The following is a 27651-nucleotide window of genomic DNA, read 5'->3' as shown; positions in this document are numbered from 1 at the left end:
TCGGCTTAGGAAGGTGGCGCGTTGTGCTTCTAGCTGAACTGCAAAGGGCATGCGCACCGAAGAAAAGGCGGGGGGGTGGGCGCTATGTTAGTTCGCCCGTCCTCCGGCGGGAAAACATCTGTTACAGCTGCCAGGTTCACGGGATGTGTTACACTAGTTAAAGCAGGACTTTCTGCTACGAGCCCGTTCAGTTTACCTGCTGGAAGCAAAAATCATGGCTTCGGTATTTCATTTCACAATGCAGAATCCTATTTTGTGGTTCGGAAGGTTGTGCTGAAGGATACTGGCGTCTGAGGTAGGGGCACTCTGAGACCACGATCTTCTTATGTCATTTTTTTTTCCACTGATAAGCACATTTTCAGCAGCGCTGTTGCACGAGTATTTGAGCCCTAGGCGAACATTTGGTTATGAACCCCCTTCACCCCCCAACATACCCGTTGACAGCAGCTCCAGCACAGCACTCCCTTTGACAATACTGGCTTTTCCCCTCTGAGCCTTATACTGGCAGGATTTCTAGGTGATCGCCTACTTTGCCCAATGGAAGCACCTGCTCTGCATTTCAGTGCTCCTAGGTTGGCCTTAGCAAGTTCCTGCACCCTGCATGGGTCCTGGAGCAATAGGCAGGCCACAGGGTGTTGCATGGTTTGCTTCTCAGCACATTAGCTGGTCTCAGTTCTGGTGGACTTTTTACCATGCCAGCTCATGCCCTGGCTTGGCTAAGATAGCAATTTAAGGCTTTCCAGGTAGTCCAGGTCTCTGCAGCAAGCTGCACAATTGCTGTAATCATAGGAGCCAGCTTTTGAACATGATTGGGGGTGCTGAACTCAGCAAAAATTGCAGCCCCCCTCGGAACCAGCCAGAGAGGAGCAGGTAATGTGACCAAAACAAAAGCTTCCGAAGCACACAGTCCCACTGGTCATTCTTCTCCCTATCCCCCACAGCCCATCCACACCACAGTCTCTCCCCTTCTGTCTTTGCCTGTCCCCACCAACCTCTCTCAATCCCTCTTTTTTCACATTCTCCTAATCTCTTCCTCCTCATTCTTTCTTTTTTTCCTCCTCCTCTCTCTCCCAGACCCTCTCAGCCTGTGAGTACGCCTCCTCTCCCACAGCTCCGCTATCAGTTCCTCCAGCCTTTCTTCCCCCTCACAGTTCCTGTCCTTTCTGTTCTTCTCCCAGACCCTCAGCAGTTTTCCCTCTTCCAGGCAGAATCCCCTTTTGCAAGCCATCTTTCCCTCTTGTAGCCATCTCCCAGCAGTTCTCTGAGCCCCTCTTTCATAGCACCTTAGCCTTTCTTTCCCTTTCCCAATACCTAAATCAGCAGCCTTCCCCATCTCCATTGTATTTCAGAGCAGACCAAAGGCAGGAAGTCTGATTAATCATTGATTCCATGTGTTTATCTTTATTCTTATCTGAGGATCTCCTTCCCAGTACAGCTCCAATCCCAGCACACAATAAAGATATATTAAATATCTCTCAAGGTATGGAAAATCTATTCCCAAAAGTTTACCATACTTAAATTGTGATGAAAGTGCCTTTATCAAGCTAACATGAGAAATATCAGAGTCAACAAATTCCATTTTAAACAACTTTCATCTATCAAAATAGGCATAATGCATAATTTGTAATTGCACTTCATGGAGGCAAACATTCATAGGAGTGTGTGCTAACTTAATATACTCTTAAGTTATCTACAGTAGCTTCTGTATTTAAATTGTCTACTAGGTGACTCTAATATGGACTCAACATTTTCCTAGATGATACCACATAGTAACTACCATTTAGTTTTTCTTGAAAGGAACTGGTAAATTCCTGTTTTTTCTCCCATTTTGTATATAATGCCCGACTTGCTTTAAAGATCTTGCTCTTGTTTTGAAACACTTGCAGCCTAGCAGGATACTGAAGAACAAGACTAATCTTTCTGAACTAGCTTGGAGCAATAGGATGTTATTTCATAGCATTTCGCCACCACCTGTGTACAGAAATCCTAGAAAAGCAGAATTGTTTACTTTTATCCTCCAAATAGTGATGCAGTCTGCTCAAAACAGCAAAGCCCTATCAGCATAATTTAGTACCCATGCGATCACTGGCCTCATTTTGTTTTTTCATTATAAACCTCAAGTTGACAAATGCCCTAATATTTAAGTGGTAGATATTTGTTCTTTTATTTAAAAATGTTTATACCATTATTCTGCTCACTAAGAGATTGCCCAAAGTGGTGAACGTAGCTTCAAAAAAGTTACATCATACATTAAAATACAGCAAACATAAAAGCAAGCACAATACAAACAGACCAAATTTAAAACTAGCAACCAATAGTTCTTATAACCAGCCACCACCGACCCAAAGCTTACACCACATACACCTTAGCCCACCTTCTGGAAAACCAGCTGGAAATAACCTTGCCCTATCCATTTTTTTACCAGGGGAAAATCCAGGCTTTAACTTTTTTCTTCCACTTCTGACCTCACTTTTAAAGAGCTAGAACAGAGACAAAAACTCTGTTCCTCATCCAGACTGTACGCATATCCTGAACAGAAGGAACAGCTTGCAGCACGCCCACATTTCTGAGGCAGTAAAAGTTCAAACCATTGCTGCAATTCCTGGTCTCTCCCATTTTCCGAATTACCAGTAAATCAGATGTTACTCTGACATCCCCCAATTTTCTTGCTCTTCAATCCTTCCAAAAGACCTTTTTTTTTTTTTTACTCTGGCACTCATTCATTGCTGCAGGCTTTCCATGCTTTCTTCATGCTATACAAGCTTGTTTTCTGTAGCAGTAATTCCAGTATTTTGTAAGCCTTAACTCAGAGAAAGCTTTAAGATTCACAGGGTCTGTCACAGAAGATATGGGGGGATGAGGACTGTGTCACATACACAACCCCGTTCAGGGGATGTTGGGGAGGGGAAGTAAGAGAGGCTACCTTCCAGAGTTAAATATATCAATCACCAAGTGCATTTAAAAGAAACAGGGGGATGCTTAATTGATGTTGCAACATAAAGTCTTTATTGAAGCGCTCGAACAATAAAATGATTATGGCACAGAATACAGTTTTCCTTTAGTAAATCATCCAGAAATAAACACATGAACTGTTAGGTCCCCTTTATTCCTACCTAAAATTTAGGGCCTCCACCAACTGGAATTTAGGGACTATCAGGATTCTGTACAACGGACGCACCCTCCAATTTAGAGTTCCTTGTGAACTGAACCTGAATAATGCTGAAGCTTTGGCTGGATTCTTTTCTTCCACTCTTCTTTTTCTCTCCTGCACCGATTACGTACCTTCTTGACTCTCTGGTGTATATCAGATGGGTATATGCTCTGAGTAAGTACCTTATGGGTGCCGCTTCTTTCTCTGGATACTGGATAAATATCCACACCTCCTCCAAGAATTTTTTCCATGTGGGCACTGACTACTACCATTACTACTATCTTATCATTTTTAAAGCACTGTTCTTGAGCTGAGTGAATCAGATGAGAAAAAATTTCCCAAAGAAAAGGGTGAAAGGAAGGGTGGAAAAATGTTCAACTGAAGATCCAAAATAAGAAATCTTCCCTAACTTGAAAAGGTAATATCCATCAGAAAGTCTCTTAAATCTCCACAAATCGATATCCCACTGAATTGAGCCTAGGGTTTTTTCAGGAAAAAGGAAACCGAAAAAATAATCCTCTCCCGTAGTTTTAAAAATCCACAACTCTTGTTGCGTTCGGCAGCCCGTGGGCTGCTCTTGCAAACTGCCACTCTCAACTCCGTGGCCAGGCTGGACACTCTTCTTCCCAGCACGGCAGGACACCACCGACTTCTCTGGAGGGAAGCTGCCGAGTGCCAAGCAGCAGGACGCCGCCAGCTCCTGCTACCCATGCCTCCCCTTAGCAGTGCGCACCCCCGACCTCGGGCCATTTAAAGGGACCGCAGTGGGAATGTCCCCACGGCCCCTACTAATAACATCACTGGCATTGCCCTATATAAGGGTAGCTTCCCCGATTAAACTCTGCCTCAGCAACAGGTCAAGCTACATCTTGTAGTGCGTGTTGCCTGTTCCTGCCTTCATCTGTCCAGCCCCCTCCTGCCTCCGCCCTATCTGTCCCTCTCCCTTGGACAGATACTTGGTTTTGACCCTTTGCCTGGACTCTCGATACGCCTGGACGCCTTCTGCCTCTAACCATAGCCTGCCCTTGGACCACTTCCATAGTCAGCAGAGACCTTCGCCTAAGTCCTGCTGGGCCCAGCACCCAAAAATTCAACCAGAGGGGAACATGGGCTGGTAAAGTTGAAGCTCCTGACCAGTCTCTGCTTCGCCTGGGTCTGCCTGCTGTCTGTGAGAACCTGGAGGGCTCCTCCCTGCAGGTAGAGCCAATTTCACCCCAGCCCAAGGGTCCACAGAAACAACTCCTCCTCTAGGAGTCTCTGTCTTCTATAGACAAAGGAAAGAACCATTGCCGCAGCCTCACATGGCAGTGCTGTGGCATAGATGATATTGTCCTCTCTCTTAATGCAGACCCGGATTTAGGCATAGGCAATTGCCTAGGGCGCTGAATTATGAAGGCACCAAATATCTAGGCCAAAGAGAAGCCAGCTTCTGCTTGCTAATAGTGTCATGTGTCAGCATGGCTTCAAAGAGGCACCCATCACCATGGCACTGCCTGTGAATGCCGTGACCTTAAATCCGGCCCTGTCTAAATCCATAGCCTTTCCAGAAGGCGACACTTTCATAGGGATCCCAGTGGGGCTCTATAATTCCATGAAAACACTGTTTCTTTAAATTCTTCTGTAGTTGGCTGAAACTTAGTGCTTATCCTCCAGAACTGCTGTGGTAGAGGAGAGCCCTCTGCTTTCTTCTCCTGCCCCTCCCCTTCCATGCAGGGAGCAGGAGGGGAAGTGGGGCTAAGGATGGAGCAGACTAAATAGACAGGAGAAGAAACATTCTGCTCTGTAATGCAGCCTCTCTCTTCCTATTGCTCCTCCTTCCCCTCCTGTTCCTTGCAGGAGGGAGGGGTCAGTTGTGCACAAGGCAGAGCAAATAAAGGAAGAACTGTTCTGTTCTCTCATTCACCCTCCCCCTTCCCAGGCAGCCTGGAGGGAAGGGGGGTCACATTTTCCAGGTATGAGCACACACCTTCAGGCCGATGCAATACCGTGTGCTGGCCACAGCACACGGCTCAACGTGCGATTGGAGGCGCGCTTTGGACGCACGTCCATATCCCCTGATGCAAAAAGGGGGGTTAGCGCGTCCAAAATGCGTGTCCAGTCGCGCACGTAGGTAATGGCGCTCATCACGTGTAAATGCATGTTGATGAGTCTATTCTCTGTTCCACCCGATGCCAAAAAAAAAAAAGGTGTGCCCCGAGCAGGCGTTAATTTTGGAGGAGCCCAAAAAGTGTACAGAAAAGCAGAAAATACTACTTTTCTGTACTTCCTCCGACTTTATATCGTGGCGATATTAAGTTGGAAGAACTAGAAAATTAGAAATGTCTCAAAAAAAAAAAAGGTGCTGGCGGTCAGGTTAGAAAAAGGGACGCTCAATTAACGAGCGTCCGTTCACCTAACCGGCCTCACCCGGGTACCCACTGCCGAGGAGGTGCTAGGGGCGCGTAATTTCCCCTAGTGCCTCCTTTTCACCACGGAGAGGTGGATCAGCCCATGTTGAGGGAGCAGGCGCTCAATCATGGGCGCCCCTTTAACACTTGCCGATATTGCATCGGCCTGTTGAAGGGCAGGAGCATTGATTATTGGTGGTGACCCCCAGGCTGGTCGGTGCCTTCCTAAAGCCTGATGTGGAGGGGGGGGGAGGAAGAAAAGGGGTGGACTCTCCCACTCCTAGCCAGTGGTTTGCCACGGATTAATAATCTTCATGGGCTGTGATGGTTTTTATTGGACTACCCAAAAAAAAAAAGATGTATTTCATGGGTTTCAAGACCACATCCTCCTCCTGGATGAAACGATATTTTTTGCAAGTAAATAATCTTTCTGTTTGGAGCACAACCGTGGTCTGGAGTGTATTACGGTTAAAGGTAACCTTTGCCCAGTTTGACCTTGGAGAAGTTTCCGATCCCATTCGATGGGATCCAGGGAGACTTTTTCCCCACTCTGATTGAATAAGTCCAGTGCTCTCTGGGGCTGGGAGTATGACCCCTGGTAAAGGGGGGGGGGGGTTGAGGGCTTCCATAATGTTATGTTATGTTTTCCTTTTATACTGCCTTCTTTGAAAGAAGCGTAATCCCTTTTCTGGAGGATTGTTGTTCCTAAGGGCACATAACTAATTTATTTCTTTAGGGGCTGCTCCAGCTAACCATTCCATCCTACACTGACTCTTAATCCCCAGGAGGGGACTCTTTTTGTGGGGAGAAGCTCTTTCTTATGGCCCAGATAATGAGAAAAGGTCACCAGTGTGTGGGTACTGTATAATAAGTCAGACAGGATCAGGTCTAGGTGTTAAAAGTTTTTATTGATTAATAGGCATAAATTAAAGTCCATTATCCAGAAATGTGAATTTACATCTAACTGATGATACAGGTATTATACTGGGTGGGTGGGTCGGCGTCCTTTTACCAGACCTCTGATTTTAAATGTACAAACTCTCCCAGCAGCTGTACAGGAATCCTGATGGAGGTGTCTTGATGAGTGGTGCCTGAACAGAAAACCAACAGGGAGAACGGTAACCGACCCAGCATCCTCTGCTCTCTTAGCTTATGTGACCTCAAAGTGACTTATTGAGCATGACTTGCAGAATTCCCAGGATATCTGTACAGGCAGTTAAGCTGGCTCCATAAGGTGACACCTAATCATAGGGTCAAACCAAGGAGAAACCAACGGCGGGAACTTCAGGCTATCCTTCACAATAAGAAGCACTCTTTCTCAGGGGTTTCAATAAACACAACCTCAGATGTGTTAATTACCTTGACCAGCAAGATTCTAACAGAACAAAAGACTACCTAAAGAGTGATGGTAAATGGGCCCCATCTTGGAGAAATACTCAGGGGGAGCTAGGGATGATTTTTATCATGCTGTTGACATGACAACCAATGTAAATTATTCTCTAAGGCAGTCACGCACATTAGAATCTTCCACAATATTGTATGTTATCTATAAAAGAAGGATCACTTCCTGTATACAATGAGATGGTGGTGGTCTATTTGTCAGAGGCAATAAAATCATGCTTTGAATAAAAATCTAAGTATTCTTGTCTCCCTGGCCATAAGCGTCATAAAAAAATGGCATGGCATTTAACAGTCCTCAACTTTTATTGCCAAAAATCCTACCTGTAGGCATCTTCTTCTCAGGCAGCCAGCCCGTGCTGGTCCTTTGATGGTAGAAATCTGGATGGGGTCTCCTCTTCTTCTTCTTCATTCTTTAATGATTCTTTCATCCTTATTCTCTGATCTTTCTGGGGAACTTCTCTTGGGGAAAAGTTAATGGGATCAGGCAAGCTCTTCGCTTTGAAATCCCAGTGGGGAAAAGGGATCCAGAAACCTCCCCACTCTTCTTAAGCCCAAAAAATACCTTCAAGTTTAAACCGGGAATCTCTTCTGCCCTCACTGTCTCTCGCAGCAGGATCCATCACTGGTGCTTGCCCACCCAAGGTTTCGAGTAGGTTCACAGGTCTTCGGCCCCCTGGTGAGAGCCCTTCTGCCCTTAAAGGGCATCAGGCTTAAAAGTCTAAAATATAAGATGGACCCTCAGGCAAGGAGTGCACTGGGAGGCATTACTTCTAAAATAAACTCCTTTGGGTGAAGCTGGGAGGCTCCACCAGAGTGTGGAAAAACTACATCCTTACTCCTTGACTGCTTCCATAACACTGAACCCCATGGTGTAATAACATGGCTGGAGCTGAATAACCCAGAGAGCAAATCCAGGCCCCCCCCCCCCCCCCCACATGGCACTGTACAACACTTCAACCGAGCCACAGTGCTGGCCAGACTTGACTCCTTTTAATGAAAACCCAGACCCCTTTACAAGGTCACTCTTTTCAAATTTCTTGCTGTAGAAGACTGAATAGGGTAGCATTTTTTTTAACGTAGTATGCTCCTTTCTTTTAGTTACCTGAATGTGCTCTATAATTGGTAAATATTTTTTTCTGAACTCCTATACTTGGCTGAGCCAAGCAGAAGAATGGACTTGCTATATCAGCTAGGAAGAAATAGAAAGTAGTAATCCACCCTCTGTGAGTTCTTTGGTAGATGCACAGTGTCTAATAGGAACAGAAAAAAGCCTGACTTTACGCACAACCAAACTGATAATAGTAGCTATGAAAACAGACAAACCTTACATTTCCTTTAACAGAACATTATTGAGCTGAAAATAGGATCATTTTATCTAAACAATTATTTTCTGAAAAGTGGAAGAATTTTTTTTTTTTTTTTAATTATTATTAGTTCTTAAAACTGGAGGGTAATGTGGTTGCCAGGTTTATACAATTGATTGCACTGAAATAAAGGTGATTAAAACTATATTGTGGAAGATTTATCTTTTTGCAGATGATACCAAAACCTGCAACAGGATAGACAGCCAGGAAAGTGTAAAAAAAACATGAGACGTGATCTAGCGAAGCTTGAGGAACGGTCTAGATGGAATCTGGCAGCTAAGGTTTAACGCTAAAAAATGCAGTCATGCGTTTGAGCTGCAAAAACCCAAGGGGAAGGTACAGTATTGGAGGTGAAATTCTTCTAAGCACAAAGGAAGAGCAGGATCTGGGGGTGATTGTATCTGATGTTAAGTTGGCCAAACAGGTGGATAAATTAACGGTAAAAGGAGAAAGATGCTTGGCTGCACAGGGAGAGGAATGGTCAGCAGAAAAAGAGAGGTGATATTGCCCCTGGATATCTCTGTCCCAGATTCTCATAAAATCTCAACATTTTTGAAAACTGCCCATCTTTTCCACATATTTTTCCATAAACAATGCACTGCATTTGTCAGGGGCGTTATCGATGGTGGGTTCTGGCTTTTATTTTCTTTTTACTGGATGAGGAAGAGGGATCTCAGGTATTAGTACAGGGGGAGATCTGAGGGATAGGAAGAAGGGAGGAGAGGATGAGAAGACAGACGATGGGGAGAAGAAAAGAGCACTGGGGATGGAGGGGAGAGTGAGGGATGGGGAAGATCAGGAATCTGGGATGGAGGGAGGTTCTGGTGTTGAGGAAGCAGAGGTGGGAGAAGGAGGGTTGGGGGGTAGGTTACAGGATCCAGAGAGAAAGGAGAGGTAGGAAGAAGGGAGGTTCAAGGACAGGGGTAGGCAATTCCTGTCCTCACGTGCCAAAAATACATTTTGGTTTCCAGGTTATTTATAGAAAATGTGCATAAGATATTTTGCATTACCTGTCTCCATTGTATACAAAGATATCTAATGCATATTTATTGTGCATATCCTGAAGACAGACCTGTTTGTGGCACTCATGGATCAGAGCTGCCTACCCTAGTTCCAAGACCTGGGGGGATAGAATCTGACCACGGAACACTTTAAAAAAAATGTTTTTAAACATTCTGCTATTCTGTGCACTTTTTGGGCTGCTCAGAAATGAACGCCTTCTCTGGGCAGGTATTCATTTCTGAGAGTAAAAATGTGCACGTCAGGCACATTGGATGTCAACGCTAGGTTTATCTATGATTTAAGACTGTGACTAAATTTATAGTATAGTATCATTTATGTCAGTGCAATATCGGACTTATGCATTCTCTATCATAGTCTTTGGATTGTTCTTGCATAACCGAAGATGGTTATGTGTTGGATAATTTATGTGTGGTTACCCGATACCTTAAGAACATAAGAACATAAGAAATTGCCATGCTGGGTCAGACCAAAGGTCCATCAAGCCCAGCATCCTGTTTCCAACAGAGGCCAAAACCAGGCCACAAGGACCTGGCAATTACCCAAACACTAAGAAGAACCCATGCTACTGATGCAATTAATAGCAGTGGCTATTCCCTAAGTATAATTGATTAATAGCCATTAATGGACTTCTCCTCCAAGAACTTATCCAAACCTTTTTTGAACCCAGCTACACTAACTGCTCTAACCACCTCCTCTGGCAACAAATTCCAGAGCTTTATTGTGCATTGAGTGAAAAAGAATTTTCTCCGATTAGTCTTAAATGTGTTACTTGCTAACTTCATGGAATGCCCCCTAGTCCTTCTATTATTCGAAAGTGTAAATAACCGAGTCACATCTACTCGTTCAAGACCTCTCATGATCTTAAAGACCTCTATCATATCCCCCCTCAGCCGTCTCTTTTCCAAGCTGAACAGCCCTAGCCTCTTCAGCCTTTCCTCATAGGGGAGCTGTTCCATCCCCTTTATCATTTTGGTTGTCCTTCTCTGTACCTTCTCCATCGCAACCTTCTTTGAAAGTTTGACTGAAGATCCATGTTTTGAGCTCTTTTTTAAATGTTTTAATGTTGCTTTGTGAGCTCAGGTAATTTGGTAGTGAGTTCCATAATTTTGGTCCTGCAATAGAGATGGCTCTGTTTTTTGTGTTGGATAGCTTAGCTAAAGGAAGTGATGGTATGACTAGATGTAATTTACTTGCGGTTCTTGTCGTGCATTGCGATCTGCGTATCTGTATGATGTTAATGAGTGCGGTGTTATCTGCTTTGTATATTGCGTTGTGTAAGATTGTCAGGATTTTGAATTCAATTCTTTTTTCAACCGGTAGCCAGTGTAGACTTTTGAGTACCAGGGTAATATGGTCTGATTTTCTTTTGCCAGATAGGACTCTGGCTGCAGCATTCTGTAGTAATTGTAGCGGTTTTAAGGTCGTTTTTGGGAGTCCTATCAAGAGTGAGTTGCAGTAGTAGATGCTGGTGAAAATAAGAGATTGTAAGACAGTTCTGAAATCTTGGTGGTGAAGCAGCGGTTTTAGATGTTTAAGTATTTGAAGTTTGTGAAAGCCTTCTTTGGTTTTCGTTGGAATGTGTTTTTTGTAGTTGAGTTCATCATCAGTCCATATACCGAGGTCTTTTACGTTGTCATTTAGTTGGATACGGATGTTGTCTATTTGTATGGAATGGTTGGTTTTTGATCCTGAGTTTTTTCTTTCTATCAGAATGCATTCTGTTTTGTTCATGTTGAGGCATAGCTTTAGGTGGTTTAGCATGTTTCTAATTGATTCAAGGTGGGAGGCTGCTAGTATCAGTGCCTCTTTGATGATGGAAGTAATTGGTATGAGGAGTTGTATATCGTCTGCGTACATATAGTAAGTTACACCTAGGCCTGAGATGAGTTGGCAGAGTGGGAGTAGGTAAATATTAAAGAGTGTGGCTGATAACGCAGACCCTTGCGGCACTCCTGTTTCAAGGGGGATGGCTTCAGATGAGTTCTTGTTGAAGTTGACTTTGAAATATCTGTTTTTGAGAAAGGAGGTGAACCAGTCTAAAGTTTTGCCTGAGAGGCCTATGTTTGCTAGTCTTGAAATTAGGCTTTTGTGGTCTACTGTGTCGAATGCGGCAGAAAGTTCAAGTAGGATTAGTAAATGGCTTAGTTTGTTATCGAAACCTCTTAATATATTGTTTGATAAGTTGAGTAGCAGTGTTTCAGTGCTGTGGTTTTTCCTAAAGCCATGTTGGGTGGGATGTAAGATGTTGTTTTCGAGGTGTTCATTGAGCTGTTTCAGTGCCGCTTTCTCCGTCAGTTTTGCAAGTAGGGGTAGGTTCGAGATTGGGCGGTAGTTGTTTAGATCATCAGGATCTAGGTTCTTCTTCTTTATTATTGGTTTGATCGTTGTGGTTTTTAATTTGACTGGTAGCTCACCTTCTTCGAGAGATTTATTTATAATTGCTGCTATTGTTGGGGCTATGGTATGCGCTATTTCCTTTAGCTCTCGTGTTGGGATTATGTCTAGCTCATGGCGTGCTGGGTTTATTTTTCTTAGCATTTTTTCTGTTTCAGTGTTTGAGATTGGTTCGAAATTAGACCATGGTATTATATTTGTTATGGAAATTTGGTCTTCTGTGATTGAGGATTTGTTGATGGCTCCAGGTATTTTGCTTATTTTGTTTTTGAAAAACATTGCAAGGTCTTGGCTTAAATTTTTGGTTCCAGTTGTGGGGGAGTTGTTATTTGTAGATATGATGTTGTTTATGATGTTGTATAGGGATTTGGCGTTATTGGTGGAGTTTTTGATCTTTTCACTATAGTAATCGCGTTTCGTGTTTAGAATCATTTTTTTATGTGGCGAATTGCGTGCGATATCTTTGCAGGGTCAAGGGGCATTTGTATTTTTGCCAGTCCTTTTCTTTTTTCCTAAGGTTGGATTTCGTTATTCTTAGTTGAGAGTTGAACCATGGGTTGATATATCATTGCCCAAGTCTTTGGTGTTGGAAACTTTGTTTTGTTTGGTAAAAAATGTAATAAAAGAGATTTGAACATAAAAAGAAATTATACAGACACAAGCAAGGTTTGGAAAATGGCTTTATTTTTATAATGGAAACGTTTATTAATGTGCTTTTCAAATCTTGCCACAGAATCTACCCCTGAGCCGCTGCAGGAAACTGGGGCTCTGTGCCTTTGATTTTCTACTCCCTGTTGACCGACCTTACCAGGGAAGAGTGGGGGTGTGACAACCCCAAAAGGATGGCAAAACCCTAAATTCGTCACTGATTGTAAAATATTTTATGATTCAGTTGCATTTTCTGGCGACGTCATGTCTTGCTGTGCCCTACTTGTTCTGTTTGGACCTGAGGAAGGGAGTGTAAACATCCCCAAAAGCTAGCCAAGGAATGTATTGTTACTTTTTTCTTGGAATATCACTTTGTTGTTTGTTTGTTTTTCGTTTGTAAACCTTCATTTCCATGCATCAAAGAAAGGGTGGCAGGCAAGGAACAGTAGCCCAATGGAGATGGTGGGGGCAAAATAGGTAATAGAATTTTAAAATGCATAAGACAAGCACAGAGGATTCTTTATTATGGGGAAAAGAAGGTTAAATCCATAGATCAAATAAAGAGGCTGTGCTATTTTTCTATTGGGATTTGCTACCTATTTTTGCTACAAAGCTTTTCAAAAAAAACTTTCACTGTACTTCACTGAGTTTTTGTGAAACTGCACTCGCAAAGTGCATTTAATTTTACTGTGGGCTCATAGTTAATAACCTGCTTTGCATAATTGTTGCATCGCAGTGATTCATTAGCTAAGGAGTTAAAAGAAAAATCTGCATGTGTAAATTTGCACACTAAAGGGGCTAATAGTATAACATACAGCCATAGCCCTATGGCGCACAAAGCAACCTTTGCAAACTTTTACACTCATGAGTACATCAGCTCCAAGGTATGAGGCAATGGAGCCAGGAGGGGATTTGGGCAGGCATAGCAGTTTTTAATCTGCCAGCATATTTTTGTTTGTATGAACTCAGCTGAAAGGGGGTCAGCCATTTAAGATCTGCTAAGTAGTTTTCTATCATCTTCACTTGGATCCTTGATTATCTCTGTCTGTCTTCCAATTAATAGAAACTGAATTTTTTGCAAGTTGTGATACCTTTTAGTAGACCAACATTAAAATTATCCAGAAATGGACCTGAGCTTTCTAGAACATAGGTTCCTGTTTCAGATTTTTTTTTCTCCAGAACCAATAACGCTAATAACACTCTGCAGTGAAAATCTCTAGGAACTATGTTGTGATTTCTTTTGGGGGGAGGGGGGGAAGAGTGGAATGACGTGGGTGGGTAAGGGATTTCAGAGATTTTCTAGTTCAAAAGATCAGTGGCGCTGACATTTTGTCTGGCGTTTTCCTCTTATCTGTGTACGTAAGTTGTTTTTGAGGATTTTTTGTTTGTTTTTTTACAATAGGGTAGAAGGTATTGGTAAAAAAAAAAAAATATATATATAGCCCACAGCTAGCAGAGCAAAGATGCCTGTTTGACGTTAACACTAATAATTTCACGCCATCCAAACCGAAGCAGATTACTGAAACCTCCCAGTTTATTCCAAGTCAAACATGAAGAAACACAATTCTGAGACAAGCAAAGGAATCGGGAGTTCGTGGGTTGGGAAACTGAAGGTCCATGGGATGCAGTCTGAGATCAGACGGAAGTGCAGCAGGCAACAAACAAGATTGGTAGTGGTCGCAAAGAACAGTAATGAAATTGAGGAAAGTGTGGGATAAGCAGAGAAAGCCAGAGAGCAACTGGGGTCTATAGTACTGCACCAGAAATGAAATAAAACATACTGCAATTCTTTTTTTTCTGAATTTCCAATACAAATAAAGTATTCATTTACAATAGAATAGAAACTTGATTAGTCATTAAAGATAACATTCTTACAAAGCAATTAAACCATAAAGTTATTCCATGATGGCTAAACTATAATCTCAAACTTCTCTCGTTGGGGGGGTTTAGATTTGAGGAATAACAACAACAGATTGAAAGAAGAAATGGCATAGCCCTGAACAAGAGCAGTTAATTTTCTTTAACGATTCTCTATGAGGCACCATTGGCAGAGAAAGAATCAATACAATCTCTTAAACTCTCGGGTGCAAAGAAAATGTAACAATCGCTCTCCTTCCTTACAATACATTTGCAGGGGTAGCGTAACATACTGTAATTCTATGGTGAACCCAATACATGTATGACTATTTTCCTGCATATTTACATGGACTAAACTAGCAATTTTATTACTTTGTTCAAAATATAATCTAAATTAGAAGACCACACTGTAAAGCATACACAAGTATATATATTTTTTAAAACACACAAACTGCCTCTTGTCATTAGCAGTCTGATTGCAGCAAGACCGTTTTAAGAAATCTGCAGCTACTTGCAAATCCCAGCTAGCTGAGGTTTTCAGTCTCTTTAGCTCTCAGCTTGTCCGGTTTCCACCGATTTTTAAAGTCGTATTTTGCTTTTCACAAGAAACAGAGAAAGCACCTTGCCCAGATCATTGTGCAATCGACAGCTGGCTCCAGCAAATCCTTGCCAAGGCAGCACAAAAGCAGGCCTGTTCAAGCCTCCCTGTAGCGCCACCAATTCCAGCCTCTGGATCCTCCCTTTTCCTTGGCCAATCAAGTTTTAGAGTAAACAGCTCTGAGGGCCCCCCCCCCCCCGAGTGGGGGAGGGGGACAAGAGCACAGGCTGCGTGCAGCACATAAATCACGCACACAGCCAACGTAGCGCTGGTTCAGAGAGCGTGCAAGGGATCCCTCTCTTTAGCTGCCATGTCTGATAGACCTAAGGGTACACAATAGGAGAGGACGCTTAATAAATCAAACCCAGAATGGGTGTTAATAATGTATTTACCTGAGCTTTTCCTTTTGAGATGAAAAATCAAGTGGACAGTTTCATCTATTTAGAATTATAAAAAGAAGGTAAAGGAATATGCAGCATTTTTTTTTTAATATGCTCCACATATTTATTTAATTGTATTTTATTTAATTTTTTTTTATATACCGACATTCGATCTGAGATATCACATCGGTTTACGTTCAGGTGCTGTAGGTATTTCCCTATCCCCAGAGGGCTTACAATCTAAGTTTGTACCTGATATTAAATGTAAAGAGAGTCTAGCCTTTCCTTTGTAGGTTTGGGTTTTGTTTTTGGTTACGCACCAGACTGCTTTTTTAGTCATTGGAACCAAAACACGAATTCCTTGGTACCATCTGGTTAGGTTGAGCAGTACTGAAGACCTGCTCCACCTTATTGTAGCTTGATAGTCATCTCTCAGTGTGCTTCACAGCAGAGGCGTACCTGGAGTATTTGGTGCCAAATACTCCAGGTATGCCTCTGCTGTGAAGCACACTGAGAGATGTCTCCCCAAATCCACCTCCACCCTGTGCCTTTTATTCCCCTTCCCAGCATCCTATGCCTGCCTCTTCCACTACCCCTCCCCAGCATTCTCTCTCCTATTTTTTTACCCCATCCCCTAGCATCTGCCCCTTGCCTCCTTCCCCCAGCACCCACTCCCTTTTCTCTTAAAACCCCCATTCCCAATACCCTCTGTCTCTTAACCTTCACTACCATTCCCAGCATCTGCTTCCTGCCTTTCCCTTCATTTTATTTTATTTATTTATTTTATTTAGGTTTTTTATATACCGGCATTCATGAACAAGTCACATCATGCTGGTTTACATACAAACAAGGGGTGCAAAGAACAGTAGAACCAAACTGGTGCAAAGGGGAAGCAGTTACAAAAAAACAGGGGTGTTTTTTGTATCCCTCCCAGTATCTCCTTGCCCCATCCCCACCCCAGCCAGCTGTGACCACCATATCTGCCTGTTCCTCCAGCCTCCTTCCTATGCAAAATACCTGTTCAGCAGCAGAGCTGCTGCCACTGTTCCTCTCTGCTGTGCGAGCCCTGGGCTGGCATTTTCTGGATGCTGAGCTCCATGCACAGGATCAGCAGGCAGGAAGTGCTGACCTGCAAGGCGCTTGAACTTGCTCCCAGACTTGGCACAGATGGGAAAGAAATAAGAACTGTCAGCTTAGCACTTACCGGAAAATGAGCTTTTTTCAGTTGCAGGTCCGACTTTATGGAACTCACTTCCAGAATATATCCGTTTAACGGCAAATCGTACGGAATTTTAAAAAATGCTAAAAATCTACCTTTTCACACGTGCTTATAATATACAACAACGAACTCTTCCACTCTGAGCCTTACACTGTTTAGCACGATAAATAATTTTAATGTAAATGTGACGTATTTTAAACGATGTATGTTACGATATTGTGTATGTTCTTATTGTAAACCGCCTAGATGGATAGACTTCTACCCAGCGGTGCGGTATATAGAAACTTTTAAATAAATAAATAAGTAGCAGTGGCATCATGGGCTCCAGCTGCTCCTCTTGATCTCTTGCCAAGGCTGGGTCTGAGTTTGCACGGCCTGAGGTGTGGCATGCATGCACCACAAAAATCCATGGGTTTGTGGCGCCCCTGATTGCACAGCGCCATGGGTGAACGCCTTGCTTGCCCCACCCTAAAACCGGCCCTGACTGAACCAGTTTCCAGGAATGCTGTGTTCTGGACTTGTCACGTACATAAGAGCATGCGATACTGGCTGGGACCAAACAGCCATCAAGCCCGGTATCCAGTTTCCAAATCCAGATCAGAAGTACCTGGCAGGATCCCAAGGGGGTAGACAGATTCCTGCAACTCCATTTCAGATTTCAGTTAGGACTGGGCTTGCACTTTTTCCTAAACCCAGCCCTGAATTAGCTCTGATTAAAATGAGAATTTTCACAGGCAGCCTAAAATTAGGCCAGCAAATGTTAGGATTTAGAATTGAGTCCAAGGCAACTCTCTGTAGTACTGTAATTCTGAAAGCAGTATCAGTATCAGAGCCTCCTTTACAAAGTTGCTCCTGTTATTATACATGTATCAGGGCGCTGCTGTGCTGATGCTCCGCAGAACCACCTGCAGCGTGACACCAGCACGTATAAATGTACGGATGCAGCACCCAGGGCTGAAAAATATACACAGAGGAGTTAATTTATATAGGAGGGAGGAGGCTGAGTACAGCCCTAACCAAATAGGCACACTTTCTATTTCACAACAAATTCTGAAACTGTAAGAATAACTTACATCAAAGAAAGAGGAGACCTAGGAATAACCTCAAGAGGGGCTACAATAGAATCAGGGAACAGACAAGCTGATATTTTGATATAATTAGATTTCATTTACAGGGCTGGTGTTTCCATTAGGCAAATTAGGTAGTCACCTAGAGCGGCAAACTCCAGTCAGCAGAAGGCCCAGAGGGGTGCTGTGACGGAGCGAATACCACCAAAGGGCATCAAATACTCTTGCACCGGCCCAGTTTATTCTGCGTTGTAGCTTTAAGTCAAGATTCGCTCTATGAAAAGCAAAACAAATTTGTTCTACTATTTATTTATTTATTTAGTTGTCTGTTTTTATATACCTTTGTTTGGAGCAAGCCTTCACAAAGGTTTACAGTGATAACAGTTTACTAAAAGGGCCCAGAGGAGAAACTGGCGCAAAGGTCAGAAGAATTGACTTAAAAAGACCTACTGTAAACTAACTGAAATCAGAGAATGAACAGCTCCGAGGGAAAGCTTTGGGAACATTACCAGTGGTTAATGAAGTGACTGATTTTGCTGTTGCTTGATCCACCTATTTGGCCACCATAAGAGCTTCAGATACAATCACCCCAGATCCCACTCTCCCTTTGTGCTTAGAAGAATTTCACCTCCAATACTGTACCTGTCCCTTGAGATTTTGCAGCTGAAATGCATAACTGCATTTTTTAGTAGGGATGTGAATCGGTACCGGACTGGTTTCTGGTATCGGGTTTGTAAAAAATACGCGGGAAATCTTCGTTCCCGCGGTTCTGAGCGTTTTTTTCCGGCTGTTGCAAGCCGAAACCCCCCCACCCTGACCCTTTAAACTTAATTATTTAGAATTTCCCACCCTCCTGACCCCCCCCCAAAAAAAAACAACTTTCTAAAGTACCCGGTGGTCCAGCGGGGGTCCTGGGAGCTCTTCTATTTGAATTTTTGCATTTCTGACTACTTGCCCAGCTTCTCTTAATTGCTCCAGATATTGTTGCCTGTCTTTCTCTTCCTGCGATCTCTTGTAGTTTATGAACGTTAACCTTTTCTCCTTTACCTTTTCAGCTACGTCTTTAGAAAGCTATAGCAGCCTCTTTTTCCTCTTTCCTTTATTTTCTTTCCTAACAAAAACGTTAAGTGCACATGAAAAGGGGAGCGAATGAGTGTACTTAGTGACAAAACTGTGTAGAGTCTTGAACATACTAACTTGCCTGTTTCTAAGATTCTTTATTATTAATTGTTAGTATAGCGCACACCAGCTGTAGGCAACGCTATACAGAGATACTAGGTCTGTCTGTCCTGATTAGGTTGTAACCTCCCAGGAGTAGGGAAGCTTTGAGTTAGGGCCGCAAAGGCCTGACTGGGAAGATTTAAAATAGGTGATTATGATCAGAAACCATTCCTCCCCCTCCTACATGCCTGGGGCTGACACATGAATAGAACACGAACAGCTGCAACTTGGACTGTGGGAGATTTTTAAAACTAGGTAGTTTTATGACCATAATAATAAAAGTTACACACCTTTTTATTTCAAAATAGTGGGAATGCATGGGGGAAAACGTAATTCTGTCTACATTAAAGGTCTACATTAAAGGTGGGGATGGAAGGGAAATAGAACCAAGAGCTAAGAGAAACAGATAAGTATGAGAGAAAATATGTGTGAAGATTGCTGGGCAGACTAGATGGGCCATTTGGTCTTCTTCTGCCGTCATTTCTATGTTTCTATGTTTCTATGTAAAGAAACCTAGAAACAGACAAGTGAACACGTTCAAGGATTGTTGCTTTGGGAAGTATCGCAGTCGTGTACTCTCTCCCTCCTTCTTTCAGGTGCTTTATTAAAAAATGCACTGTTTGAATAAACAGCTAGGGTCAGACTTACTAGGTCCTTGCTCCCATTTTGCACCTATGGGAATTAGCCCTTTTTTGATTTTTTGTACCAGTGGCATATCGTTTCAGATTTCATAACATGCACTTTTCAAAAAAAAAAAAAAAAAAAAGTCACAATTGCCTCGCCACTGCTTCGCTGGCAAGCTCCAATGGCATTTATTTATTTATTCATTTAGAGTTTTTTCTATACCGGCATTCGTGATTAGAAACCACATCATGCCGGTTTACATATAACAAGGGGTGTGAACGAAAGAACGGAACATAAACAAGTGCAAAGAGATCTTAAAGTTACAATACAACAAGGATCATATAACTGGGGAGAGAATTAGAGTAAGATAACCGAGCAGTTCAGATTAATTATTTACATTATATTGTGAAGTCTCTTATATGGTATTGCTGTCCTTCAATTGGGATCTGGGAAGGCTTGCTTAAATAGCCAAGTCTTAAGCCTTTTTCTGAAAGTAGGTAGGCATGGTTCTTGTCCTGGATCCGGGGGAATAGAATTCCATAGTGATGGTCCGGCTGTGGAAAAGGCTGGGTCTCTGAAAGTTAGGTGGTGAGTGGTTTTGGTTTGGGGAACGAGGAGTGATCCCCTGTAGGCTTCTCTGATGGGTCTAGTGGATGTGTGTCGTCTGAGTGGTATTTGTAGATCGAGAGTTGCTTGGTGGTGGATAGCCTTGTAGATGATAGTGATGGATTTGTGGATAATTCTGAAGTGTATTGGCAACCAATGCAAGTTCTTGAGAATGGAGCTATTAATGCAAATGAGAAAAAGGTAACGCAGGCATTGTTTGTTTTAGTGCTAATAATGGAAAATATTTATATTTTCTGTGCTATGCGTCCTAGGGCTAAGGTAGCGGAGGCCTGGGACTGCTTCAGCAGCCGAAATACAAGTTACAGTTAAACTACCGCAGAAACTGTACAATGCTAAGACCAGTAGTGGCCGGGGCTGTCCCTGCTCAGGTTTCTGTTCCCCCGGACGGATTTTCGGTTGCTTTTGTTTCTGAGTTGCACTCTCGGCTGGAACAAAGGTCGCCGCTTCCCCGGAGCAGAGCCGCATACCAGTACTGGTAACCAGGCAACGGAGCCCCGCCTCTCTCAGCACGCCTCGGCACCATGGAAACAGTTCCTGCCACGTAGGCAAGGGGGCGGGGAGGGAAGGGCGGGAGCGGAAAATTACTGCAGGGTGGGTCGCGCGTGCGCAGCGAGGCATTCGTACTGCGTCTTTGTGGGGTAGCTTTAAGAATGCCAGTAATTTCGAGCTACCGAAATGAGCTTTCCTTGTTGGTTCAGCTTTATTTATTTTCTTCCCTCCCCCCCCCCCCTTTTTTTTTCAGAATAATTTTTTTATTGGCAGAAACACAACCAACCAGCCAAGTAAAAAACATAACGTGACAAAAAGCAATCCTACGTTACGCGCAGCTTTCCTGTCACGCCTGCGTGGGAAGATGGGGGCGCAGCAAGTGCAGTCCCATCCCCCCCACCCCTGGCTTTTTAATGGCTAAACTGTTTCTTTTTTCCTAATCATTTCTCTGGTTTTGTTTTCATGCATCTCCCCGCCCCTATCTAAACATATTTTCAGTTAGCTTCCCCACCCCTGCGCGTGACGGAAACCAAATCCTTGCCTCCCTCCCAAACTCTCTTGTATATAGTACTTTATCTTCGTTCTCCCTCTCTTTTTTTCCTACTCCCAGTTAAGGCATCCTTGTTATAATGTAACTTTATGCTCCTTTAAAATTGTCTCGTTGAGTGGTTGGTTTATAGTTACTGCTTAGTTCGATGTAAACCGATTTGATTTGTATCAAGAAAGTCGGTATATAAAAGCTTTTAATAAATAAATAAATAAATTCTTCTTTAAAAAGTGCAGTGACTACACATTGGCGATGGGACTCTTGTTGAATTTTGCCGTGGGCGAGCCGCTTTTGATCAGACTCGGGCTCTAAAGCACCTCCACCCCCTGCTGGTCGCCTTTGGGAGCACTCACAGCTTGGGTTGGGGGAGGGGCTGCATTATTCTTCGTAAAGAAAGTGAAAGAATGGATTAAAAGCGTTCTTCCTTTTTTTTTTTCCGTCCGACTGCAGCCTTTTGGCATAAGAGAGCCTGGAAACGGTGTCGTGCGCCTTTTCCCTTGAAGGACCAAACGAGCTCCCCTGTAATTGTGATGAGGGATTGCAGCTTCGAGAGCCGAGAGCGCCGCATTCCTTTGGATGTTTTTCCTGCCTTTCCGTTTCCGCGCGCAGAGAAACCTGCAATTTTGGTGCTCGGCGCTGCACGCAAAAAGAAGGACGAATGATGCTCTTATCCGATTACCTTTCGGTAGCCGGCGAGGCACGGAGGGGGTTTAGCTTCTTTGTTCAGGGTAATTTTAGTTGGAAATTCCTGTGACCTTTCAAGCAATGTTGGAAATGAAAACAGGAGAATAATAATAGTATTAAAACAAAAAAAACCCACTCACCACGCCAGCTCCCCTGGGTATAATGGGGCTGCGAGTCAGGTCAGGCTGAGCGCTCGGATGCTTGCGATTAAAAGCTGCCACCAAAAAACCTGCACAGCTCTGAGAGACTAAGGGGTCTTAGCTGCTGGATTTGGTACTGCCACAGTTATATTTTCTGATGGGGAAGCGGTCACTTGACTAATCTTATAAACCTACAGCCCGATCCAGTAAAGTCCGTGGGAGAGCGGACTAACGCCTGCTCTCCCGGCGCGCGCACCGGCCCCTCGCCGGTGCGAGCGATCCAGTATTTAAATTAGGCGACGCGGTGCAAACGAGGAAAAGGAGGCGCTAGGGACACTAGCGCGTCCCTAGCGCCTCCTTTTGGCCTGGAGCGGCGGCTGTCAGCGGGTTTGACAGCCGACGCTCAATTTTGCCGGCGTCGGTTCTCGAGCCCGCTGACAGCCACGGGCTCGGAAACCGGACGCCGGCAAAATTGAGCGTCCGGTTTTCGGCCCAACAGCCGCGGGCCGAATTCAAAATTTTTTTTTTTTTTTTTTTTTACTTTTTTTTACTTTTGGGGACCTCCGACTTAATATCGCTATGATATTGAGTCGGAGGGTGCACAGAAAAGCAGTTTTTACTGCTTTTCTGTGCACTTCCCTGGCGCCGGAAGAAATTAGCGCCGACCTTTGGGCGGCGCTAATTTCTTAGAGTAAAATGTGCGGCTTGGCTGCACATTTTACTTACTGGATCGCTCGGGAATACCTAATAGGGCCATCAACATGCATTTGCATGTTGAGGGCCCTATTAGGTGCCGCGGGTGGGCCGCGTGTTTTCCTCCCCTTACTGAATAAGGGGTAAGGGAAAACACGCGTCCAGAGCAGGGTGACAGTGCGCTCCGACGGAGCACACTTTACTGTATCGACCTGCTAGTTAGGTTGTTTCTCGCAGAGGGTTTTTTTTTTTCTCTTTTGCCTCACACCCTGCCATCTGACTTTGGCTTTGGGGGCCTGTGCTTTATGGAAGCCATTGCTGAGGGGGAGGGGAGAGCACATAGCACCTGGGAGATCCATGGTCCTGGTTACCTCCTATGCATTATGCCGATGCTCTCCTTGGGATTTCTGAATAACTTATCTAAAAACGGAAGAAAATCCAGCATGCCCAGAGCAGGCAAAGTCAATCACCGTAAAACTGCAAGGAGGCTCCCATATAATTTTAGCAAAACCAAGCAGGCAATTGGTCCTCATCTGTCGCCAACTAGAATGTTAATGCTGGCCAGCCAGATGTAGCAAGGGGGCAATTTTGCAAGGGGTTATTTGCAGGTAAACAGGTGCTTACTTGTGGAGAAAACGCCTTTGAAAATTCCCCCTACCCCTTGTTAAGGGGGGTGGAAAGGAGCAGCCCCACAGCGGCCTTCCCAGCAAAGTATGTGCAGGGCGTTTATTTTGAGTTTCCTGATATGGAGTCTGCATCTGCAAACTCTGTGAATCTACTTCTCTTTTGCAGGCCCTTTGAAGTCTGTTTTCAAAGGGAGCTCCCCAGGGAGTTTCACATCATGTATTTATTCTATCTTGATATGCCACATTTCCCAAATAAGTTATAAAGCGGGGTACAAATGAACACGTGCAATAGAACACAGTATTACTATAAACAGTAATATAAAATATCATAACTTCTGTCCATACCCTTACCCCATGTGGTCTACAGAGAGCAGCAGCCTGATCCCACCTGACCAGAGGAAGCTATTCCTCAATCCGCAAACCCAGTTCCTTCCCAACCCTGTCTCACCAAGAGCTTTAATCTCCCAACCACCTAAAAATATGAGGAGCAGGTACCCTGATTATCCAACTACCACATTCAAGTTTCAGTCTTTTATTTCAGAACAATTAAGTAGTTAAATTCCACTCACTATTTATCTAGTAGACGTAAACCTAACCTGTGTGAGGGGGTGGGGTGTCTCCAAGAATGCTTACTGCAAAGATCTCAAGGATCTGGTGGGAACGTATGGTGACAGGAACTCTTGACAGGTAATCGGGGGCGAGCCACTGCATGCACTTCGAAGATAATTGACAAGATTTTAAATTTTGATTCTAAATTCAGTGCGGACCAAATGTGGCTCTTTCGAGATTGGAGTTGCGTGATCATTTCTTCCCTGCCATCAATAGTCTTGCATCTTTGTTTGGAAGTAGCTGGATATAGGGGGCCATGGCATGGCGAATTGTAGTAATCTATTCGGCCTGTAATTAATGCATAGGTAGTAGTAGTAGTAGTAGCTGAAACTTTGTCAATAAACTGATGTAATTGATGAATTTTCCACAAGCAGATGAATGAGGCCTTTATCACTGCTGGTGCTTCTTTTGCCATGGATAAATGGGCATCTAGGAGAATCTCCAAGCTCTTAACTTCTCTAGGCGATAAAGTCACACCAGCTATGGAATTTTATTTTTTTTTAAATTTTTTTATTCTGCTTTTCAGCACTTCAAAGGTACTGTAGGTAATTCCCTATACCCAGAGGACTCACAATCTAAAGAGCTGATGCAATAAGATGCTTGCTGATATAGATGCTCATATTGAGCGCCCATTTTCCTAATGTGCAGCCACATCCCCTGGCTGCCTGATGTAATATTTAAATGAGAGGCAGCATTAAAAAGGGCATGCTAACGGAGAACTGAGTGTCTGTAGCGCTTAATAGTTTATTGCCTCGGCCACCCAATTGCAATGGGCGCTCGGTACAAGCATCCATTTTGATCCTACTTCTTTTTTTTTACTCTAATTCACTTCAGCAACCTCAGCAAAATATTAAGTGCCCCTTTCTATCGACATCCAAATTGCGCGGTGATAAGAAACATAGAATCATAGAAAGTGACGGCAGAAAAGGACCCTTTGGCCCATCCAGTCTGCCCAACAAGCTCTTGCTGGTTACTGTTTGAGTCCAATTCCCCCCCCCCCCCCCCCCCCCCGCCGTTGAATCAGAGAGCAATGTGCAATCTTGACATTGCAACAGAAATGTAGTATCAGACTTGGTTAAGGGTAGTAACCGACGCATCAAGCAAGTTACCCCCATGCTCTTGTTGGTTACTGTTTGGGTTCAAATTCCTTACCCCCCCCCTGCAGTTGAAGCAGAGAGCAATATTGGAGTTGCATCAGAGTTGTAGTATCAGGTTTTTTGGTTAAGGGTAGTAACTGCTGCATCAAGCAAGTTACCCCCACGCTTTTGTGTTTTCCCACACCGTAAAGTTCAATGTCTTTGTTGGTTGTTGACTGAATCCTGTCCTCTTTTTCCCCCTGCCATTGAAGCAGCGAGCAATGATGGAGTTGCATCACATTTTGAAAGCTATTTGTTAAGGGTAGTATCTGCCACACCAGCAAGATTCCCCCATGTCTTACTTCATTCCCCTCCCCCTTGCCTTTAGGGATCCACAGTGTTTATCCCATGCCCGTTTGAAATCTTGCACTGTTTTTGTCTTCATCATCTCCTCCGGCAGGGCATTCCAGGCGTCCACACCCTCTCCGTGAAGAAATATTTCCTGACATTGCTTCTGAGTCGTCCTGCCCTGGAATTTCATTTTGTGACCCCTAGTTCTATTGATTATTCCAGTAGAAAAGGTCTGTTGATCGTGCATTATTAAAACCTTTCACGTATCTGAAGGTCTGAGTCATAACTCCTCTACGCCTCCTTTCCTCCAGAGTATACATATTTAGGTCCTTCAGCCTCTCCTCATAAGTCATTTGATGGAGACCTCCCACCATTTTGGTCACCCTTCTCTAGACCGCCTCCAACCTGTCTCTGTCCCTTTTGAGATACGCTCTCCAGAACTGAACACAGTACTCCAGGTGAGGCCTCACCAACGACCTGTACAAGGGGATTATCACTTCCTTTTTCTTACTAGATATTCCTCTATGCAGCCCAGAATGTCCAACCATGTGTAAACCCATGTGTTAGGCTGGGTGCACTTTATTGCGTTGGCCCCTAAGTTTGTACCTGAGGCAAAGGACATGCCCATGGTCACAAGGAACAGCAGTGGGATTTGAACCTTGACTTTCCTGATTCTTAGCCCACTGCTCTGACTTCTAAAACAGCCAAAGGTCTCTTGAGTTTGCTTACTCAGAGTCTCTAGCTTTGGAAGATTTAACCACAATCTGTGGTCAAAACATTAGTCTCCACCTGCCTTCAAATGGTTGTTTAGGTTAGTAACTGTATAGACTTGATCGGTTCCCACATCAATGACTTGCTGAATATCATCAACAAACTGATACATTTCTACTGCAGAAAGAGACATTAAAGAGGATCGGTCATAACACTGATCTATTTGGACCTTCACAGTCAAGTGGTCTAGTGGTTGAGCCACTAGACCTCCACTGGACACCATTGGTTTCAGTTTGTAAGGAATGAAATAGAACAGCCCCTCCTCTTACACTCAGCTCTGACAGATGTATCAGCAACAGCTTATGGGCAATGGTATTGAATGGGGCAGATGGGTCGAGAGATTCAAGGAGAGAGTCATTCCTCCTATCTGCCCGCATCCGAATAGCATCGGTTAGTGTCAGAAGAGCTGTCCATGCCCCTCTTGGACCCTTGACTGGCATTAGTGAAATGTACTACTCTTGAAGGAAAATCAAATAACTATTGATAAATCTGTGAGTCTGCAAGCCCCTCTACCACCACCCCCACAGGCGATGAACACGCCTGATACTCTAGCAAAACTGGAGGGTAGTTTTTATTCTATTTTGTTCATTTGAAAATAAATTCTCCCCAAGCAGGATACAACATATTAGAATAGCAGCATACAATTTTGGGTGTAATATATTGAAATAGCAGCATTAAAGGTCATTAGCAGCTTGACTTGGCTTGGCTTGAGCAGCATCTCAGCAGACTAATTAAAAAAATGCATTCACAATAAATAACATCTAAGTATCATGTTTTTGGGGAGCTTTTCTATTTCCCTGTTTTACTCAGCTGCTGCTCCTAGACGCCGCTCTGGTTCCATGCCGCACTCCCACCACACACATCCCCTGCGACCAGGCAGTTTCCATGTGCAGCGCCCTCGGACCTCGGCTCCAGCAGCGATCCTCGAAGCACAGGGAGCGTGGGGACTCGGCCTGCCCCCGCACACCAAAAAAAAAAATCCCTATACAGCAAGCACCAGAGGATGGGGGGGGGGGGGGGCTCGTGAGTGCAGACTTACTTCCCGCTTTCACTGTGTTTTGAGGAGCGGGCTGGCAGTGGCAATGGGAGGTGGGCCTTCCATGCTCTGGGGGCAAGATTTGCAGGACAGTGGATTTGGGGCGATGGGCAGGGCAGAAAATTTGCCACCCTATGCATAGGCCTAGCAAGCCTGTGCCTAAATCCAGATCTGCTTTTGCCCCTTTTCTTTTTCACCTTCCTAAGATTGCTCAGGACGCACTGATCTCGCTCGCCAAGGACCAGCGATGAAGACTTCTCCAAGACTTGAAGCCGTCTTGAATCAACCGTTGCGGTCCCCGTAGTAGTAATTGCTTTTTTTTTTTTTTCCAGCCCCCTCGTCCCAGAGCACAGGAGCGAGGCAGCCGAACCCCCCGATAGCCTCACGACGTGAATAAAAGTCCTCCTGCATCACAGTCCTGGGGCCAGCTCATCTCGTCCTTTTGTTAAGAGAAAGTGAAGTCCGTTACCATGCGGAGCAGTTCAGCTTTTTGGTAAGATGGTCGTCATTTACCACCGGAATCTCGCCAGCTCGTAGAATCTGTGCGGCTACATTTTCCTCAGAACATTTGGAAATCTTATCAAAATTCTTCATAATGTATAAATAGCATAGATGATGAGTGTTTTAATTGAGTAACCTGTCCTTTTGAATACATTTGACTGTCCCGA

The 27651-nt window shown here is 44.0% G+C and overlaps 2 long non-coding RNA genes across 3 annotated transcripts; one reads left to right on the top strand and one right to left on the bottom strand.

Moving 5' to 3' along the window:
• On the top strand, window positions 1-27651 carry LOC115074977. Of its 2 annotated transcripts, none has more exons than XR_003852393.1 (2): window positions 1-295; window positions 27316-27651. It is a non-coding gene; the product is annotated as an uncharacterized LOC115074977 (long non-coding RNA). The 2 variants fall into 2 exon arrangements; XR_003852394.1 differs by lacking the exon at window positions 1-295 and adding an exon at window positions 21220-21725.
• Window positions 14153-16909, bottom strand: LOC115074978. Its single transcript, XR_003852395.1, has 2 exons — window positions 16408-16909; window positions 14153-15146 (listed from the first exon to the last, which is right to left on the bottom strand). It is a non-coding gene; the product is annotated as an uncharacterized LOC115074978 (long non-coding RNA).

This window comes from Rhinatrema bivittatum, chromosome 13 (assembly GCF_901001135.1).
Source record: "Rhinatrema bivittatum chromosome 13, aRhiBiv1.1, whole genome shotgun sequence".
NCBI lineage: Eukaryota > Metazoa > Chordata > Amphibia > Gymnophiona > Rhinatrematidae > Rhinatrema > Rhinatrema bivittatum.
Note: the sequence above shows the minus strand (reverse complement) of the source record. Positions and strands in the feature narration are given on the sequence as shown.